We start from the raw sequence: 14,071 nt of genomic DNA, 5'->3' as shown, positions 1-14,071 counted from the left end.
GTGCTCAGTGGGAAAGGTTGCAGCAGTTCCAGTAAGAGCTGAGCGCTGATTTACTGGTACTACCGCTCTAATAAAGCGCGTGCTGCACATCCTGGGAGACAGCCCATTCTCCCATTTTACATGCATAAGCTTTTGATTGCACACGGAAGAAGACATAGCCACACACCTCTTATAAATTACAGTTAATCATCACTTATTTGGGACTTCTCCCCGATTCTTTTTAGTTTACATGTGTTTGTCATCAGTCCACGGGTTATCTACAGTTAATTAGGTTGATAGGTCAATCAAGTCCAAATACAGATCAAGTCTTTTAGGCCACTAAACCAATTGTGATCATTAACCTGTTTGTCTAATTTGGTGCTTAGCCCTTCTTGAGACCAATTTTAAACTAAACCCATCTGGAATGTCTTATAATCCACAAGACTGTGCAGTTCAATAAGGACAAAACACCATTAATATTTTAGCAGGCTATTGCCTCGCTGCTTTGAGTCAACATTTTTTGTTTACATGTAATCTCATTTGAAGTTGCATCATGGCTCGACAATAGTCAGTCTATCTAATGACCTTTGGCCACAACACCTGATGGACAGTGTCAGTGGGCAGATAAATGTTCTGCCAGCTGGACAATCTTGTGACTCCATGTAGTCCCTAAACTGAAGGGATGGAGAGAGTGAGGCAGGCAGGCTTACCGGCTCTGTGCCATCAATACATCAGTGGCTTAGCCACCAGATTAATGGCCTCCGCGTGGTTGGAGCTGCAAAACTACTCAGCTCTGAGGTCTGTGTTCAGTAGGGCTTTACATGAAAGCAAGTTAGGGTGAAGGGACTGATGGGGAGACAGGATACCTCCTTACTTATGGACCTGGAGCACCACACTGGGACCGATGTTCTGTTTGGACTTAACCTACTGAGTAGGGCTGTGGGACATGTACAGTATATTGTTAAGTTATGGATATGTGGACTTTGCTGTTGATTCATTTCAATGTCCTTGCTTTTTTTCACCTGTCAATGTACTGTATCGCCATAAAGGAGTTTGCCCCTAATTTATTTATACATTTAGCTTAGAACAGCCTTAACATCCATAGGTGCAGGAATTTAATTGAAACATGAATGATGAATGAAAAAAGTTGTCTTTCAGAAGGAGAGCTATTTGTCTGTCTAGCCTCTTTGCCCTGTTTGTGTGGAAGCGGCCAGCTTCAACACTGATTACATTGTCTGTACAAAAGTATATCATTGTACCTTTAAGGAGTAAAAAAGCTAATCACCTGAGTGGCATGCGCAAAGGTTCCACCTTGGGAACATATCGGTAAATCTTGATTATTGGTAGGCACCTTATTTGAAAGCAGGAACATTGGTGTGAACTGCACCCTGAGGACAAAAATTGCCATATATAGATTTTTTATTTCTGATTTGTAAGAAGCCCAAATGAGGGAAGATTCTGATAGCTTTTTACAAGTTCTCTTTCCCGATTGAGGTGCATCAATTACATTTGGATTAGAGAACACTTGCTTCTGGGCCATAAATCACATAGATGCAAACTCCTCAAACCTAATTTTTGAGGAGACCACAAAATCTATGTTGACCCATCAAGACGTAAAGTGGGTTTGGTGCTGGATGTTCATCCGTGTTTTGCCTAATTTGCCATGTGCTGGAGTCAAGGGTTCGAGCTGGGAGCTATAAATCTATCGATGTTATGCGGATGATCTTTCCTCCAGATGTAGAAGAAAAGATCTCATTCTTCAGTAATTAAACGACGCAGCCCCGAGTGTCATGCGGTTTTTATTGGGGCCTCTGGAAAATATCATTTGCATCTTGTTTTCTCATCATGTGTCTGATTCTTCAATACAAACTATGGAAAAAAAGGATAGAGAATAGAATCCCTTGTTTAAATTATTAGGTAGTGATGTCAGATGTAGCGCTGGGGAACGTTGGGTGGAGGCTCAAAGGGGTCAAAAGCATAGTCTTGGAATAGAGGCCATTTTATAGTTCCTCAGATGAAGTATTTTGAGGGGGGAACGTTCTTTTTCAGCACCAGGAATGTTCCCAAACGTTATCTTTCCCACGGGTGTCGTCTTCTACACCTGTGTTTTACTTTAAACCTTCTCCCAGAATAAGAGGGAAGGGGCTTGAGTGGGAGAAAGCGATAGTGAATGAAAGAGAGAGGCACCATGAACAGTTGGGGATAAGAATGCTCTTTAGCTTCTCAAGGGCGCTGATACATTATGGCCTTAACATTCCTCCATGACAAACTGATACCCAAAATAGACAGGGTAGTCTAGGGGAAAAAAAGTTTTAACGCCAAGGCTCGAAATACCTTTTTTTTTTTTGACGGGCAGGAGCTTTCATTACAATGACTTCATTTGAGGAGCAAAATTAGGTGAATCCCAAGGACCTGAAGCAATATTACAAATGAACAATTGGTTTCCTTTTTTTACATAATCAGCAGTTTTTTTATTTCTGAATTTCACATTCTGAATAGCTGCAAATTACTTTTTTTAACTAGAAACGTTCACATCCACAAAGATGCCCTTGGCAGATCATTTTGTTGTGTCAGTCAATATCGGCGAGTCAAGTCAGCTATAGCCTTGAAATGAAGAACAGCTGGATAATTCAAACATAAATCCTCACTTCAGATGACATAGCTCTGTCACTAATTAGGAATTTCCTTAATATGTGCTCGTTAGGTTGGAGTAGCCATATTGAAACAATTTGCTGTCTGCACAGCTACCGTTAAAGTGACAGCTCTTGGACCTGTTCAGAATTGGAAATGGTGGAATCTGGAATCCAGTTTATGGCTCAAATGATTGATGTTGAAAGGCACACAAACACACGCACACGCAATCTTGTCCAGGGAGGATATCATTTCCTTGGTGTGTTTGCTTGTTAGCAAGATGATTGGAAAAAGAACTTAATCATTTTCCGAAATGTGTTAATTCAATTCTTTCCATATTGTGTGTGGATGTTTGAGCAAGAGCGAGGGAAGATAATGGAACCGTAGTTGTGAGCACCGACTTTGATGGGGGCAGATGGTTACATGCCCATTGATTTAAATCAGTGACAACCTGTTAAATTAGAGCTTGAACATGATTTTGGGATGGTGTTATATTGGGGCGCAATTGGTCATGCTGGCCATATTCGAACGAACAACTTGAGCGAAGAATGATTTTTAAAGTCACGATGATTCCGCCGACAGCGACAACATTTTGACAATATTGTTTGTGGAACGTCGTGCATGTATGTATGCAAGACAGCTCACATCTAGATTTCAAATGAGTGTTGCTGCAATGGACTCCGCCCAGTTTTCAACTTAACTTTTAAATCATTTGACATGATGACGCCATCTCCACAAAGTCAGAGGTTTATATACGAAAATCAAACACCATCTGCCATCCCTGATCAGACGCAACAGCCATCAGGCCAGGGTTACCAAGGCAGAACAGGAAAAGCCATTAACTGCCAATCTCTGCATCGATCGACAAGCCAGCTCACCACCGTCACCCCGTCACCGCCCCACTCCCCCCCCCTGCCCGCAGAAAACACACACGTTTTATGCACCCTTACTGTACGGTGTGGAGCATTGCATTAACATGCTCTTTGTTGTTGTCCATCCACGTTACGTGTGGGCAAAAAGCTAGTCCAATTGGTTTTATCCCTGCTTGAACCAACTTATCTTTTTTAATTATCTGGAGTGTAGATTGCAAGATCAACATTCTGCACGGTTTAGATTAAGGTTGTCTTTTTTTTTAATGGCAGCTCAGCAAACACAATGTGTACATCGAAAGGCAGTCAAGATGCAGTTTAAAAGATATTTCCTTCTGAGCGTTGCTTGGTTATCTCCTCGTTAATGTAATGCATCTCAGTGAAGTCCGCTGCCAATCTACCCTGCTTAGGTCTCCAGTTTTATATATATATATATATATATATATATATATATATATATACACACATATATAGTGTGTGTGTATATATATATATGTGTGTGTGTAAAAGGAAACTAATAGAGGCAGTGAAGGGCAGCAAAAAAAGAAAAATTGATTCCACCCTCCTCTTTGTTTTCATCCAGTTTTGTTGTAGTGTGAGTCATTAGAAGAATATTTGCCCATTTCCCAATTTAACAGATATGTTGTGTATCACGGAGATCTGGATCAGAGGTCAGGGCCAAGGGGAGCAATTACACAGCATGGATCCAGAATCTCTGGGCCTGTCCCATTGTGTGTTCTGTTGGCAGAAGCAGATAGGTGAGCGAAAAGGGAAGCAGAGGCCACGCGTTGTATTGAATGTGGTTATATTATTATTTTGTTAAGCTTTTCGACTGATGGTGTTGCATTAGTCAAGGGCATTTGCATGCATGTCAGTGCACCTCAGGCACTGACTGGCAACCAATGTTTTTAGATTCAATATGTCAAAAATCATTTAGTAATGAACAATGCTTTACAATAATGAAAATAATTAAGAATAAAATGCCTGACCTTCTTTTACTGGTTTGTGATAGATGTGCGCCAGCCTGGTAACTTCTCATATTGTTTTAATGCTAGTATCAGGGCTAATATTGTTTTCAGTTCAACCGCTAAAATCATCTGCCATCACAGACATGCATGACTTAGCATCAGCCCAAAACGCTCTGCCCTATATTAACTTCAATGTGATATTAGCAACTTCACCTCAGGCAGCTTGTACACAAATGAAAATCAAGTCAAACAAGTTCTCCCATGGAAGCAGATTGCCCAATTACTGTAGTACCAATTACTGCTTTCAAATATCTCCCTATTACACATAATCTTATCAAGTATGACAGTACAGCATGTGCACATTTCAGATTTTATTAGCACCTCCTTAAAATTGCTGTGGTCCAGTCAGCCTTTTCAGGAGCCACACAATGGCCTACAACAAAGCTGATATGATAAATGAAACCTGGAGCCTTGACGTGTTGCATCTGTGGTGGCCTCGTGGAAGCATACACACGAGAAGAAGGGAGGGAGGGAAGGCGGGCAGAGATAGAACCCAGACTAGCCATTTTCCTCATTCAGCACATAAATATTTGTGCAGCTGATTTATAAACAGTTGAACAAGGGAAGAGATGAAAGTGAGCAGTGATGTTTAGATAAACCCCTTTTTTGCATCCTATTAATGACAACACTATATATCACGAGGCCTATTGGCCAGTCTAACTTTGAGTCCATGCCATGTACCCATCCTTGGCTTTTCAACCTGGGTACTGATGTCTGTCAGAGGTCAGGGACATTTTAGGTGTTTTTCTGGCATTGTCACAGTAGCAGTGCACTGAGGAGGAGTCAATGTGTAGCGCTGGTGGTGTGCTAGCATTTGTCACAGTGGACAGCTGCACATGCTGATTCTGGCAGCCAGCTGGTCAGACGCAACACAAAGGCAAAGTCTCCTGTACAGCAGTTACAAGGGATTAGGAAAGGGGGGTGAGTCCTTGTGTGTTTAGCCTACGCATGCGTTGAGGCTTGCAAAAACAGCATACGTCCAAATATTGTAGTGTACAGAAAAATGCTGTATATAAATATACATGGATTTACCATGTCCTGGCCCAGCCCCCATCAGATTTACTCTGGAACCAAAAGGTAACCTCTTCCGCCTCTGTCCGTTTCCTTGATTAATAACAGCTCTAAGAGAGGAGGAGGAGGATGAAGATGGCTGCTCACTGACCTCTGTGGGAGGGAGAATAGTCTTGGTAATGGTGTGTATGGGGGGGGGGCAGAGAGAGAGAGAGAGAGAGAGAGAGAGAGAGAGAGAGAAGCTCGTCTCTTCCCTTCCCTCTTATTGGGTGCCAACTGTGCCGCTTCTCTTCTCTTCTGGTCAGGTCTGTAAACATTGGGGGATCAACACAATTCTCATCGTTTTGCCTCTAAACACGTTGAAACAAGTTGTGCTGAACTGTAGATTTTCAGCTTTAATTTAATGCTATTTATATCTAAATCAAGAGAGCGGTGTTGGAATTACAAGGGTTTGTATGCAGTATATGCCTCCCACCTTTTATGGGACCAAAAGTCAATCATAAATGAAATGTTCACTTTTTTAATTCTTGCTCGCAAATCCTTTGCAGTCACTTACAACCTGAAATCTGGAACACAAAGACATCACCAGATGCGGAATTTCAACTGTGGTGATGCTCTGCTAGCCCTTTATTGAAACTGTCTTCAGTTCTGACTTGTTCTTGGGCCGTTTCCCTTGTAGTTTTGTATTTAGCATGTGCAATGCATGCTGAATCATATTGAGATACCAATTCGACAATGGGGAAATGTTCCTCATTTTACAGTATAATCTTAGCTGAATAGGCCAAGCCCTCACTTTGCCCGTTTGTATTGTTTATGAAGTGTAAGCCCGATCAGACAGGCAGCCATCATAGGAGGATTGGAGCGAGCGTGGACTGCAGATTGTTTTCAGGTTGCCGTGTCTCAGTTTGTGTGTGGAGAGTTCAAAGTCCTGCTCAACATCAGAGGTTCTGATGCTGAGTGAGGCTGACTAGCTGCAGCCTGTGGTCTGCGAAGGGTTACTGAATTATTACTAACGGTTTCGGGGGTGACTGTCCGACCACGGAACGGAGGAATATTAATCATTTATTTGATTGTCCGCATGTGCTGATTAATCAATTTGAGTAGGATCTGCAGGATTAACTACCCTATTATTCGCCGTGCATGAAGAGATGGGAGAGATAAGACTTTAAAATATCATATTCCATTTATCAAGTATTTTTAGGTCTCTACTGATGAAGGTGAAGTAAAAACCGAGGCGAGATTAGGGCGAGCCGCAACACGGGGGCAGTCGGATAACCGCGGAGGGGGAGGGCAAAAAAAGTCTCTTAACTGCAGCTTGTGAGCTATTTCAGAAGATGGGTGAAAGGCAGAGCTTTGTATTTCCTCAAACCTGGCACAGAAAATCAAGTTGTGCAGCTGCGAGTGAGAGAGCACCGAAGAAAGGGGGGGTGGGGAGACGAGAGAAACAGGAAGTTGATGGGAAAATGATAGCTGTCTCCACCTGGAGTACAGCGTGAGCCGTATGGTCTGCGGGAAGGCAAAGGAAAGAGGGCTGCTCCATGACTACGTACTCTCTTTAGGTAAGAACTTGAACTTCTCCAACAATCTTATTACTCCTGTTTACCCACTTTCCTATCTTTGTAGTCTATAAATTTTCAATCTGCCAACTGTTTAATGTGTTGTGTCATGTGGTAATGCCTTTGATTCCGACATGCCTCCCTTTGTAAATACAAGAAGCCCTTAAAAAGGCTGTGGTTTCTTTACAAGCATGGCGCCCCCGGCGCTTTGGTTGGGAATGCACTGACAGGGACTGGAAGAGTCAGTGAGAGAGCGCGAGGTGGTTAGAAACTGTATACTCTTCCCATTGCTCCTCTTGCCAAGCATTCTCCTTTCTGCCTTTGGTTGTGCAGGCAGGCAAGCAGACAGACAGGCAGGCAGGCAGGCAGGCGGGCAGGGAGCAAGAAATGTGAGAGGGAGGAGCATAGGCTCTCTCCTGGCTCAACACTGCACCATCATTATGCACTTTTCAGCAGGTTTTACCTTTAACACTTTCCTCTCAGGGTTGAGATTAGTGCTCTCCGTGCTTGATTTACTGCACAATTACCCAACAGGAGTGCTAGCTAATCAATAAACAGGAAGGGGCAAAGTGGTCGTCTTTGAACCGCAGTTTGAAGGCTTTTTCAAGCACTTTGTGTGCTGTTTGCTTGTGTGTGATGCCAGTCTTTAAAATATCTATCGGGGGTTATGTCAGGCACACCTCTTTTCCTTTTCTCTATAAAAACACATCTGCAGCACTCAACTACTCAAGTGGAAAGTGGCACATCTAATTTCTGCCCCTATGCTGAGGTCAGAGGACAGGAACAAACTGTCTAAGGACCTTCACTAAAAATAATCAGTTATCATCGTTTATGTATGAAAGTATTTTCCAAAGCAAGTATTTTCTTAGCCACATCGCCATCTTACAATGCTCTCCCGTCACTTAGGATATATCGGCACATATCCACAAGTGTCTGTTCTTATTTTATTTATTTTTTTGTGAAATCAGGTGTGATCAGGTGAGATCCCAGGCTTGGTCGACTTTGTTTCAAGATTAATGGTGGGACAGAGTTTTTATGTGTGCGGTGCTCAGTGTTGTTAAACCCATTTTCTATCATTGTGTGAGGTCTCTCATGGAGAAATAATCTAAAATTTGAAAAATACTTTGGTCTGTAGCAGGCCTTAGATGTGCACTTAAGGCAACCAGCGTAATGGCGCCTGCCCCGCTCACACTCACCACACTGAGTCGCCAAGACAATTCTTTTCTGGGACTTGGAAACACTTTTTGCATGACGGAAAGCAAACGGCCTCCTCCAATTAGTTGAGCCTGGGTTTGATTTTTAGTGATGACAACTACATCTCAGCAGCAATTACACTGCTCTGGGAATGATGAGGGTTTAGTTTATTGATCCTGCATTGATCTTCCTGATCAATGAGCACTTTTGTTTCTTTCATATGGAAAGTGAAATTATAGTGTTTTTCCTCCCCTTTGGCTAATGAGCACACCCAATAGAATTCACTTGTGCGTTGCCACACTGGGCCCATATGTATTAGTGACAGTTGCTTGTCCTCATGGGATAAAGGGGGTGGGACTTTTTAGAGAATCATTTGTCAACACAAGTGCACATCCTCCTTGTGTATGAAGGTCAAATGGTGACTATATAAAAAATATATATATACGTTGATCTTTTGATATTTTGGGTTTGGCTACAACTTTTCTGTTTGTATGTGCATTTGTGGATTAGCTACATGGACTCCAAGTTCCTCCTACAATGCAAAAACATGCATGTGAGGTTAATTGAAGTTGAGTGAACATGTGTGTGAGCCGTTGTCTGTCTGGAGAATCAGTCCTGTAATTGACATGTCACCATCCTTTGGGATAGGCTCCAGTTTCCTTGTGACCAACATAGGGGATGAGCAATAAAGGGAAATGGTTGCAGCATTAAATGTTAAAAGTGACATAAGAATGTAATGTTTACCATGGTCATAACTCAAACCACTCTTATATTGACTCTTCTTTCGGCAAGTGAAATAAATGCCATTGTCATTAATTCATGATAACCTCCTTAAAAAAAAAAAAAAACCTAATGTATTTATACTGTTTTTAATTTAAACAGAAAGGTCACACTGTACAATACAGTTATGACAGAAGTTGAATTGAAGGAAATAAACATTTTTTCTTCGCTTCAATTGACATTGTGCTGCCTGTTTCTGGGGTACGCCCTGTGGCCACCATATTACAGGCATAAACACCCAAGTTTACGACTCACTCCAAAAACTGCAGTAATCTTAGTCATTTTTTGCAAAGAATATTTGCCTGTGAGTATTCTTATGTTACCTATCTACAAGTATTGAGGTATCTCTCAAAGGTAAAGTTGTGTGGTTGTCTTAAATACAGAACATGTAATTCCTTTTGATTGAGCTGTCCTTTGACAGTCAAATTTAACTGGGAGTGGCAACCAACAGCTTGAACACCATTTTTTTTATGGACGTGTTCACTAATTGGTGAACTGCTGCTTGTTCTGAAGTGAGTCGAGTAAGCATGTTAAATAATACAAACTGACCATGACAGCATGTTAAAGAAATTGTGTTTTATTTTCTCTGGACTTTTTAGAACTGTAACTTAAAATTGACTTTTTTATCAAAATGTAAAGACTGCAGTAACTAAGTGCACTGCAAGGCTTGCACTCGTGTGTTGCAACTTTGTGTTTTCCCCGTGGAGAAGTGCTGACCGGTGGTTGCTGGTGGGTGTTTGGTGTACAAATTGTGTGAAGAACCCTCAGCGGCCATTTTCACTCCAACCGAGCACTTCACGCTGCATGCAAATAAGCCCACATATAGATCCACTCTGTGTTTTCACCTGCACTCAACCCCACTCATTAATTTTCATTTTAAGAAGAAGCACCTCTCAAAGACCATGTTGCTTTTGTCATGCCAATGCTTGTGATAAAGATAGCCGCATGAGACGACAGTTATAAGTATTGACACTATCTGAACACATAATCGCTGCTCTTAATAAGAATGTCTGTAGCAGCCAGCTTTCACCCGATGTCCTCTTAACACTTGCTCTGAATTTTTTTCGACTGAAATTTTATAAACCAGGATACGGGATAGTTAGAAAACATTCAGCATCCCGGCTATCACAGCTATATTACGTAACCTGAAGCAACAAGCAATTAAGCAGTAATAAAATATTTACACTTCCAAACCCAAGGACACGAGGGGTGAAAGCGAGATAATACGTATAAGCCTGAGGAGGCGGTATTTTGTGTCTCCTTTCTACCGTTGTGTTTGCAAAACATGAGCTCAACTACGTAGTTGCTACAAAGCCAAGAGCGTGGGCCATTTTGTAATGATGGCTTCTGGCCCCCAGGATGACTTTTTGGGTCACGCTAACCAGTAAACTCTGGGAAGTGGACACATATAATGGAGACATTTTCACTTGGACATCCAGATGAGAGCAATCCTTTTCATCTTGTTTTGCCGATTGGCCTGGAACGTTGAGCGATGAATCTACATTCATGCCCATGTGATGTTTGTCCGCCCAGACTAATTGTGTTTGGGTCATGTTCCTGCTCTGCATTTAATTCTCATTGACTGCATTAATCATTTCAAGTGGTGTTTGCTTGTGCCTTAATCCAACACCCCTTCGTTACCAAAACTCACTACCTCCATAAATCATTACATTCCTGGCCTTCATTTACATTGAACATTTTTATTGCTGCCAACGGTGTCTTTCCAAGTTGTGTTTCAGTACAGATGCAGTTAGCAGATTTACGTTGAGAACAGTGTTTGAGTAATTAAGGTGCAGGTTTGCGTCTCGTCATTTTAAGGGGATATATTTTCGTGATTTGAACGTACATAAGAATGACGTAGATGAAGTACCATTCTTTTTTTTTCCAGCTCAGTCTTGATATTGGCAATTAAAGGTAGTGTAATTTCAGCATATTCACATAGCATTTGAGAGCAAATATAACTACTTGATTTTGGAAGATTTTGATGCTGCATTTCCTTTTTTTATATAGAAAAGAAAATCCATTGTAGCACAGTTGTTAACAAAACTCTTCTCTGTGGTGTGTCAAATTTAGAAGGCATATTTATTTTACTTTACAGGGACTTTAAGGAGCCTAAAGCAATCTGTTCAGGTGACACATACTTATGTTTTCATCACGTATGAGCTAAAGGGTTCTGTTATACTGTATTTGTAGCTTTGTATGCCTACAGGCTAATTCAAGTCATTATCATTCCAAACGGAAACGTTAGCACTAAATGCGATAAATGTCACTCACAGTCAAATTGTCTTTGCCAACTACATAGCCAGAAGAAAGGGAGTGTAATATCAATGGTTTATGATGGGTGTAGTCATTTTCTTGGATGTTTTCAATTGGGTTTCTTGCTCATATACCATATACTGTAGATAGATGGATTATGTGGAAGTGAAATGCTGCTAGTAAAGTTTTATTGATTTTTTTTTTTTTTTTTTTTGGTGGACCTGCCCAATCTCAGCATTTGGCAACACATATTATCCAGAATCATATTTGAACATATTGATTGGCCTCACCATTAATTAGCTCAGCAATCCTCCTGAGTGGAAGGATGTTGCTTCAGAATGTTTGGTAATAGAAGAAAGGGCCCGGGCAAGTCCAGAGCTGTCCCCCTTCAGCTTCCAGATGGTACCCTGCCAGTTGTCAACTGTCTCCAACTGTTGTTTGGGTGCCCCCACTGGCTCCACCCTGTTCCAACCCCCTCCAGGCAGACACATTGTATTGCAATTTTGGCAAGATTGTGCCAGCACAGATTTAATAAAACCATCAGGAGGTTAAGCTGTTAATTAGCTACCTTCAGAGAAAGGCAGCAGCTTTTTTCCCCCCGATTTTATACAGGGGGTTGCCATAATTTCCTGTTGTATTGTCAGTGTGGTGGGTTACAAAAGCAAGACCCGGCTCATTAAGACGTGGCAAAATGTGTTTATCTGTATCCGATTACAAGTGCATATTATGTATGTATGACCATGCTTATCCAAATGTTCCTAATGAGCGAGACCTTGGATGGCGTCGCGAGGCTCCTGTGGGCATAGGCTCAGGCTCGTTATCACCACACAGGGGCATTGATCTCATCACAGCACGCATGCTTATCGCCCTCCCGGCCTCCCAAAGACACAGACTTGCACATGAATTATGTGGACACATTGATCATGTGATTGAAAGGCATCTTTTAGAACCCAGGGTCATTATTGAAGGAGGGATTACCCCAACCTTGTTCTTTGCACGTTTATGGGTGAGTACATTACTCAGCTCTGTGTCATAGCACATACACACATCTCTGTTGGCCAGAAACATTCTATGCCCAAATATGGTCAATTTTAATGTATCGTTCCAAAAAGTCGTTTATGGTGTTGTCTGTTATTTTTAAGCATTATTAAACCATTTAAATGTTGAAGATAGCTCGAGGAACAAATCTATTTATTCTCTTGAACGCTTGAACCGTGTTGTAAACCGTCTCTTCCCTTACTCTGTGGGCGCTGTGCAACATCATGTCACCCCAACATTAAAAGTCTGGATGGTTTTTAGATGACGTGAAAATAAGTCGGTAGGACATATTCTAGTTAGCCTGTTTTGTTACAAATGAAACTTGGAAAAGATTCGCTGCAGAAGTAAGACGGCTCGTTTGTGTGTAACTTCATTGCCGCCTGTTAAAATACTGAGTCAGCTCATTGTTGTATTTCTTGCGTCACACATGGCTCCTTGGAGAAATCTATTTTTAATTAATGACAGTGTCTTGTTTTCTTTGTTTGTTTTTTTTTAGCTAAAAAATTAGCACTTGAGCATGATTTTAGGGCGACGTGTTAATGTCACACAACAGTGTATGAACGATACAATGTTTGGTAACTCACGCAAGATGTTTTTTTATTTATTCATTTCCTGAAAGTAGTGATTTTGGAGATGGTAAGATTTTGCCCTACAGCTATGATATACACGAATGTACAAACACACCCACACCCACACACAAAGGCATAAACAATCAGCATGGCCCAAATTACGGCCTGCATTGATTGCTTTCCTTCTGCAATTATGTTCCCATTGTTTACTTTCTAGCATCTTCCTCATTCAAACAGAATTCAATAATTATTGCTTTATTTAATGTTAACGTAAGTAAGAGTGGTGGGTGTGTAACACGGCAAGCTGCTTTGTCTTTTAGTGTTGTTCTCCCCCAACCCTCCCTTCCTACTTTGTATCATGGCTTTGCGTTAAGGCATCCTCTCTAAGGACACCTGAAGACATCCATCTTTAGCTTTCTGCCCACAGGTCCATTTTGTATCCCTCCCTCCTCCCCAAGATAAATATACAGCTTGTTTTTATTCGCTGGTAGTGATGGATCATGTCTAAGCAAGTCGAGGAAGCAGTTTTTTGAAAGAGGACCAGTATACGGTGGAGGGATGACATGCATTAGGGGGAGTAAAGGACGAGTGCGAGTGAGATACAGGAGGCTTTTTGTTGCCACTTCAGTCCTGGAATACTCCATAAGCTATTTTGAGGCATGTTGCAGCTTGCTGGGCCTAATTCAAAGCAGCCACCACACTTGGAACCCAGCGGGGCCTCTGCGGTTCTGAGCTGTTGTTCGAGCTGCTGGCAGACCCGGAATCCCGGGCCAAGCTCTGCTTTGCTTTGCTTTGCTTTGCTAAATGACCTGCTTTCATTCCAGGGGAATCCCAGAGTCACATTCAGCGTTGAAATGCAGTCACGGTGCGCCACAGCTGAATTTTCGCCCTCAAGGTTTTCCTCTCCCAGCATTTATCATCATCATTAAAATAGATAAATAATCCTGATTTAGAACCCTTGGCAATTTGGCACCAGTTGTGCAAACACTTTGTCTGATGATTTTTTAAAAAACATTTTTTTAACTTTTGGATGGATCAGGAAGCTCCAAAATACACCCCACAGACGCGTTTGTCCGACAGTGAGAATGGGCTGATTTTATCCTTTCGCCGTGAAATACACTTTCTGCATGAGTAAACTGTTACCATTACTGGGATGTTAG

General features: G+C 41.7%; 1 protein-coding gene across 6 annotated transcripts in view; it reads left to right on the top strand.

The window, feature by feature from the left end:
- zfhx3b (zinc finger homeobox 3b) overlaps positions 1-14,071 on the top strand; it is a 260,384-nt gene that overhangs the window by 185,509 nt on the left and 60,804 nt on the right. The window lies entirely within an intron of this gene.

This window comes from Syngnathus scovelli, chromosome 4 (genome assembly GCF_024217435.2).
Source record: "Syngnathus scovelli strain Florida chromosome 4, RoL_Ssco_1.2, whole genome shotgun sequence".
Lineage (NCBI taxonomy): Eukaryota > Metazoa > Chordata > Actinopteri > Syngnathiformes > Syngnathidae > Syngnathus > Syngnathus scovelli.
The sequence above is the reverse complement of the archived record's forward strand: the minus strand, read 5'-3'. Positions and strand labels throughout refer to the sequence as shown.